Source organism: Balaenoptera ricei, chromosome 2 (assembly GCF_028023285.1).
Source record: "Balaenoptera ricei isolate mBalRic1 chromosome 2, mBalRic1.hap2, whole genome shotgun sequence".
In the NCBI taxonomy this organism is placed as follows: Eukaryota; Metazoa; Chordata; class Mammalia; order Artiodactyla; family Balaenopteridae; genus Balaenoptera; species Balaenoptera ricei.
In genome coordinates this window covers 79,949,742-79,956,997 of record NC_082640.1, presented here as the reverse complement: position 1 = coordinate 79,956,997, position 7,256 = coordinate 79,949,742, and the positions used below count along the sequence as shown (strand labels likewise).

The following is a 7,256-nucleotide window of genomic DNA, read 5'->3' as shown; positions in this document are numbered from 1 at the left end:
CCTTTGTCTCTCATTAGTTTCCCATATACTTGCCATCCCATAATTTGCTGCCCATTGGAGACTCTAGGTCCTTTTTCTTTTTCTTGTCACTTCTCTAACATTTATTGTTCCTTTGCTAAGATATTATATAAACTAAAGTTCTAACCAAACCTATGAGTTACTCATCTCTGGGTTCTCCCATGTATTACATGTGTGATACACATGTTAATAAACTTCTGCTTGTTTTCTCTTGTTAATCTGTCTTCTGTTATAGGGGCCCCAGCTGAGAATTTAGAAGGGTAGAAGGAAAATTATTCTTTTTCTCCCTACATAACCAATTCAAAATTCAAATTCAGTTATTTCAAAGTCAAAGTCCATGATTAGGCTTTTCTGACTCTCCCAACCCTTTGCCCCAGGGCTGTGCTCTGAGTACAGGTGGCAGGTGGCCTGAGTCCAGCACTGGGCTGTGCAGAGGAGTGTCTGGCTCACCTGCTGATCTGCCGACCTCTGCCCCTTGCTGGCCTAAGACAACACCTTGCTCAGCTAAGGTGTCTCATTCTCTGCTGTGCGCACCACTAGCCATCACCTGCTTGGAAGCCTATGGCGCTTGCCTTGGCCTCCCTGCTCGAGGGGTATGCTCTCCCCAGCTGGAATCCAGTCCTGCCCCAGTAACACCCTCTCAGCTGTTGTGCAGCCTGCATGGAGGCACGTGGCCTCTGGATCTTGTCCAGGACACACATAACCCCAGAAAACCCATGGAAAACCACAATCACAGGCCGTTTCTCTGCCTAAACACTCCACCCCGCCATTGCTACTCTATTGTTGGTGTGGGGTATTCTTTAAGGTGGTGTCCTTCCAAATTTCCAAACAGAAAATAGTGCGGGGGCTTCCCTGGTGGTGCAGTGGTTGAGAATCTGCCTGCTAATGCAGGGGACACGGGTTCGAGCCCTGGTCTGGGAAGATCCCACATGCCGCAGAGCAACTGGGCCCGTGAGCCACAACTACTGAGCCTGCGCGTCTGGAGCCTGTGCTCCGCAACAAGAGAGGCCGCGACAGTGAGAGGCCCGCGCACCGCGATGAAGAGTGGCCCCCGCTTGCCGCAACTAGAGAAAGCCCTCGCACAGAAACAAAGACCCAACACAGCCAAAAATAAATAAATTAATTAAAAAAAAATAAAAATAAAGGAATTTAAAAAAAAAATAGTGCATGAGCACCCCCTGCTCTAGGAATTTCAAGCTGAGGCTCCTTTTCCCCGCCTGTCCCCGTTCACGGAGCTTGAGAATCCTGTGTTCCTCAGCATTTCCTCCAAGCTCCTTCTCCCAAGCCAGGAAGGGTTTTTATTGCCTTTTTGTGTGACAGGAAATTGCCATGACCTCATGTTCTACACCCTGTGGTTTATGTTATAGACTCTAAACTTAGCCCTCCAGGCTTTGGGTCTAGAGATTTAAGGAGAACGTTTAGGAAGATGAAAACAAAACAAAACAGAGCCAAACCCTGTTCTATCCCCAGTGGCTGGCCTTTGTAATTGGTGTGCGGACACTGAGCCTGCTTGCCCTCTCGTGCTCTCTGGTCCTGCCCCTGTCCATCTCTCTGGGGGGCTCCGGATGCCTGCAGGTCCCCGTGGTACTGACTCTGGCTGGGTTCAGCCACTGGATGACACTAGCAGGAGATGGGGCCGGGGATGGGAAGGGAGAATTCTAAGTACTTCTCTCTGCCTCTGCGGTACCTCTGGCAGGAGCTGCCTCATTCCACTGTGGATCCAGTTTCCTGTAGCGAGTCTCCTCCCTTCGTCCCTCCAGCCTTGCTGACGATGCTCATCTCTGGGTGACTTCACCATCCAGTCTCTGGCTTCTCACCTACTCCATCTCCTGTAAACCCAGTTACCCAAGTCAATTTTCCTATACTGTAAGTTCTTAAAGGAATTTCTGTTTTCCTGTTTAGACCCTGACTGTACACCTGGCTTTCAAGACTCTTGCTTCCGAAATGGGCTTCAAGATTAAACAATGACTTTGCATTCCTGCTAAAAAATATCCTAATCCTTCTTAAGGCGATGAAGACTAAATTAGGGGGGAAGGCGTAGCCAAAGAAGTACAGAAGTAAAAAAACACATTAATATATTTCGAAATATCTCACCACCAGAGCACCCATAGTTATTGAATTCATTGTATTGTTATTTGAATAGACATTTTTTTGCTGCCCTTATATACTCATGGGGCAAGTTCTCCGGTGTTCCATTAATCATGTGATCTTTCTGGATTCTACACTTTGTCTCTTACCTCTTTCTTGTAGAAGATTATACCCGATTCAAAAGCAAGTCACACAACCCACTTAGCTTAATGAATTGATGGCATATATGCTCAGTTGCAACAAAATCAATTTTACACACTGACCAAAATGTGGATGCAGGAAAGAGTTTGAGAACATCAGTGTGTAATGATTGGTGATGACCAGTCCAACAAAGATACTAAAATTTGCAGATCCAAATGGGCAGACATAGAGATCACACAAATCAAATGTCTATGGGACAGACAAGTAATATAAATGGGAAAGCAGATCCTGTGTATTACAGAAGGGAGCAGGACACATGGAAACTAGAGAGGAGGTGTGTTACTGAATGGGGGGGGGGGGGTGGTCTCTGCACAGCTCCAGCTGACTATGCCGAATGGGAACGGGGATGCCTTGTTATGAAATTTTACAATATTTGAAGAGAAGCCAGAAATCTAGATTGCATGTGAAAGCCTCATGATTTGTAAAGTAATATCAACTAACTCAAAAAAAATTTTAATGTTGTGCAAATTTAACAAAACATATATATATATATATATATATATATATTTTTTTTTTTAAATATTTATTTATTTGGCTGTGCCAAGTCTTAGTTGCAGCACACAGGATCTTCATTGTGAAGTGCGGGATCTTCATTGTGGCATGCTGGATCTTTAGCTGTGGCATGTGGGATCTATTTCCCTGACCAGGGATCAAACCTGGGCCCCCTGCATTGGGAGCACGGAGTCTTAGCTGCTGGACCACCAGGGAAGTGCCCTAACAGAACATATTTTGAGCTAGATAGGATCCCAAGTCACCAGTTTGCAATCTCTGCCCTAATTGGACATTATTCTTTGGAGCAATATACACTATGCGTTCAAATAATCTTCCTCAATTCAGTAACATTTGTGGATATTTTAGTTACCTCCATAATGTGGTCTATTCTTTTGAATATTCTCATCATATGAAATATACATTCTTTAGTGGTAAGCCAAATTTTCGAAAATAGTCAAAATAATAATAACATAAGCATGCTTAATAAAAAGAGAAAAACTGGGAAAAATGAATTTGGGTTTATTTTTTGTCTCTCACTTTCACTACCCCCAACACATCTGTCAGATATTCTAGTAGGTAGGAGGGCTGTAGGTGTGGGAGAAAGGGAGTCCTGACTCCGCCCAAAGGAAGGAATGTGGAGGAGCAGAGCCTGGTTTATAGACTGGTGTCTCAAAGAACCGGGGTGGGGGGGGCAGGGGCAGGGGGGGCACCTCCATCACTGATTGAATTAATTATAATCTCTTCAACTCGGCATTTAAAACAATATAGCCCTACACTACATCTCAAGTCTTATCTCTTGGTGCTCCAAGAACACATTATCATGCTTTCCCACCTCTGTGTTTGTTTATCCAACACTCTCCACCTCAGTCAGTTGAAATGCTACTGGAACTTCAAAATTCAAATGCTACCTCATCCAAAAATATTCTGCTAATGTTTTGGAGTTATTCTTTCTTTCGAGTTTCCATAGAACTTCTCATTTGTATTTTGACATTTATACTCTGCTTTGAAATACAGATTCTTGAGTTCTTGTCTTATCCCCACCAGACTACTAGGATGTTTAGAACATCAACTGCATCTTATTTTTGATAATCTGGAGTGCCTAACATTAAGCTTTGCACAAATTATGCACCGGAGATTTCTGTCTTGTGTTGGTAAGAAGATGAGTAAGTTGGTAAGAAGATGGATACATCTAGTGGTAAACTGAAAAATTGCATGCAACTTTTGCTTTATCTAACACAGTTATCATAACCTCCCCCCAATAAAAAGAAAAGATTGCCTCATTGATACTACGGATTGCTTCAACTTTAATCTCTATTGAGGAATGCACTGTGTTACTTCTTAGGCAGACACTGAGCTCTCTTATAGCATTTTTTAAAAATAAATTTATATATTTTATTTATTTATTTTGTCTGCTTTGTTTCTTTGCTGCTGTGCGTGGTTTTCTCTAGCTGCAGTGAGCAGGGGCTACTCTTCGTTGCGGTGCACGGGCGTCTCACTGCAGTGGCTTCTCTTGTTACGGAGCACAGGCTCTAGGCACGCGGGCTTCAGTAGTTGTGGCACTCAGGCTCAGTAGTTGTGGCACACGGGCTTAGTTGCTCCACAGCATGTGGGATCATCCCGGACCAGGGCTCGAACCTGTGTCTCCTGCATTGGCAGATGGATTCTTTTTTTTTTTTTTAACATCTTTATTGGAGTATAGTTGCTTTACAGTGGTGTGTTAGTTTCTGCTTTATAACAAAGTGAATCAGCTATACATATACATATATCCCCATATCTCCTCCCTCTCGCGTCTCCCTCCCACCCTCCCTATCCCACCCCTCTAGGTGGTCACAAAGCACCGAGCTGATCTCCCTGTGCTATGTGGCTGCTTCCCACTAGCTGTCTGTTTTACATTTGGTAGTGTATATATGTCCATGCCACTCTCTCACTTCGTCCCAGCTCACCCATCCCCCTCCCAATGTCCTCAAGTCCATTCTCTACTTATGTGTCTTTATTCCTGTCCTGCCCCTAGGTTCTTCAGAACCATTTTTTTTTGAATTCCATATATATGTGTTAGCATATGGTATTTGTTTTTCTCTTTCTGACTTACTTCACTCTGTATGACAGACTCTAGGTCCATCCACTTCACTACAAATAACTCAATTTTGTTCCTTTTTATGGCTGAGTAATATTCCATTGTATATATGTGCCACATCTTCTTTATCCATTCATCCGATGATGGACACTTAGGCTGCTTCCATGTCCTGGCTATTGTAAATAGAGCTGCAATGAATATTGTGGTATATGACTCTTTTTGAATTATGGTTTTCTCAGGGTATATGCCCAGTAGTGGGATTGCTTGGTCATATGGTAGTTCTATTTTTAGTTTTTTAAGGAACCTCCATACTGTTCTCCATAGTGGCTATGTTAATTTACATTCCCACCAACAGTGCACCGGGGTTCCCTTTTCTCCACACCCTCTCCAGCATTTATTGTTTGTAGATTTTTTGATGATGGCCATTCTGACTGGTGTGAGGTGATACCTCATTGCAGTTTTGATTTGCATTTCTCTAATGATTAGTGATGTTGAGCATCCTTTCATGTGTTTGTTGGCAATCTGTATATCTTCTTTGGAGAAATGTCTATTTAGGTCTTCTGCCCATTTTTGGATTGCGTTGTTTGTGTTTTTGATATTGAGCTGGCAGGCAGATTCTTAACCACTGCGCCACCAGGGAAGCCTTCTTATAGCGTTTTTGATCAAAACATTTTGTGCAAGAAATTTCTCTAGATTATAAAAGATGCTACAATCATAAAGATTCCTGTAAATGGGTAAGTTTCCTTTATCAGTCTTAGATAAGTGTCACCATTGCTTTATGACCCATGACATAAATATCTTGGACTAAATGCAGATATTCTCTAATTCTTCTAGTTTAGCAAACCCATATTTGTGGAATTTGTGAACGAAAGGATGCTCTACAAGAGCTGGTTCTCAGTACGTTTCTAACTATTAATCACTCAAGGACAAGTCCAGAAAAGTTAAGCTTAACACTTTGAAATGTAGGTTTTTATAGAAGTTTTTAGAGCACGATTTCTGATAGATCGGGACCTACCCAATGATCTAGAGGTCTTACCTGACAGAATTTCCAGCTGATTGCTGCTTTCTCATTCCACTTTCTCCTTACTCTCTTTTCCCCAGGCTTAAAAGGATTTCAGGGGGAGAAAAGCCCTCACCAGCGATGGGGTCCATGCAGGATGATCTCAAGACCTGAGGAGATGTTTGGTAACTCATAAAACAGTTCGGAGACCCTATTTTAGTATTTAGTATTTGGTATCTTTTAAAATTGGCTTTCTAAAAATAAAGAAAAAAAGAAAGTTAAGGTGGTTTTTGACATTAGGGCTAAAGTAAAAATGATGATATAATGCTTTCTTAGATTAATTTTTAAATGTCATATATGTTATTTTGTGTACAGTCATTCTAGTTCTGTTCCTAAGCACAAATATCTGGCATTTCACTAAAATTTTGTGATAAAAATTGAAAAACTTGGCCACAATACTTTGCGGCTCTTCTCATCAATAAGATGAGAAAAGAAACTACTTGGTTCTCTCCCGTCTCTTGAATGAATCTGGGCTGACTGTTTGACTTGCTTTGACCAATAGAATGTGGTGGAAGTGACACTGTATAAGTCCGTAGAGACTCACCTTCAGGGAGCCTTGCAGTTCCTGGTTTTTCCTTCTGGGAATGCTGCCCTAAGACCACCATGTAAGGAAACTGGTCTAGTCTACTAAAGATGAGAGGACATATGGAGAAGAACCAATGGCCAGCCCTGTGAGTGAGGCTGTCTTCGACCTTCCAGCCCAGCTAACCCTCCAGCTGAATGCAGCCCTATGAGTGAGCCCAGGCGAAACCTCCACCTTTGGAAGGGTGAACCCCAAAGAACGTGAGCTATAATTAGTCCATCACTATATTTCTGTTGCATTCATCTATTGCTTTGTAACTAGCTATCCCAAAACTTAGTGGTTTAAAACAACCCCTGTGCATTTACTCACAGTTGTGCAATTTGGGTTCGCTGGACTTAGCAGGACAGCTCTTTGCCTGCGGCTGGGAATTCAAGACAGGTTTTCCCACAAGTCTGGTGTCTCACTGTGACAGCTGGAACATCAAGGGCTTGGCCAGTGTGACACTGTGATAAAATAAGACATCTATATTTGGTCTTCGTCCCAGTTCCTGTCACAGAGCTCTTAAAATTTTTGTGATTTCCTGAGTTATGTGGTGAGAGAAGGGTCTTTGGTAATCATAATAAACCCCTTTCAACCATGCTTGAGTTTATGTTAATAAGATGAATGGTGGCCAAAAGCCCCAGGACACAGGCTGGTGACCAGAGGAACCAACCATGTGACTAGAGGATTAGAACTTTCAGTCCCACCCCCAGCCTCCAGGGAGACTGAGTTAATCATCAATGGCCAGTGATTTAATCAAT

General features: G+C 42.7%; 1 long non-coding RNA gene across 1 annotated transcript; it reads right to left on the bottom strand.

Moving 5' to 3' along the window:
- Positions 1 to 4,216: 4,216 nt before the first annotated feature.
- Positions 4,217 to 6,943, bottom strand: LOC132360452 (uncharacterized). Its single transcript, XR_009501105.1, has 3 exons — positions 6,826 to 6,943; positions 5,910 to 6,043; positions 4,217 to 4,443 (listed from the first exon to the last, which is right to left on the bottom strand). It is a non-coding gene; the product is annotated as an uncharacterized LOC132360452 (long non-coding RNA).
- Between the last annotated feature and the right edge of the window lie 313 nt (positions 6,944 to 7,256).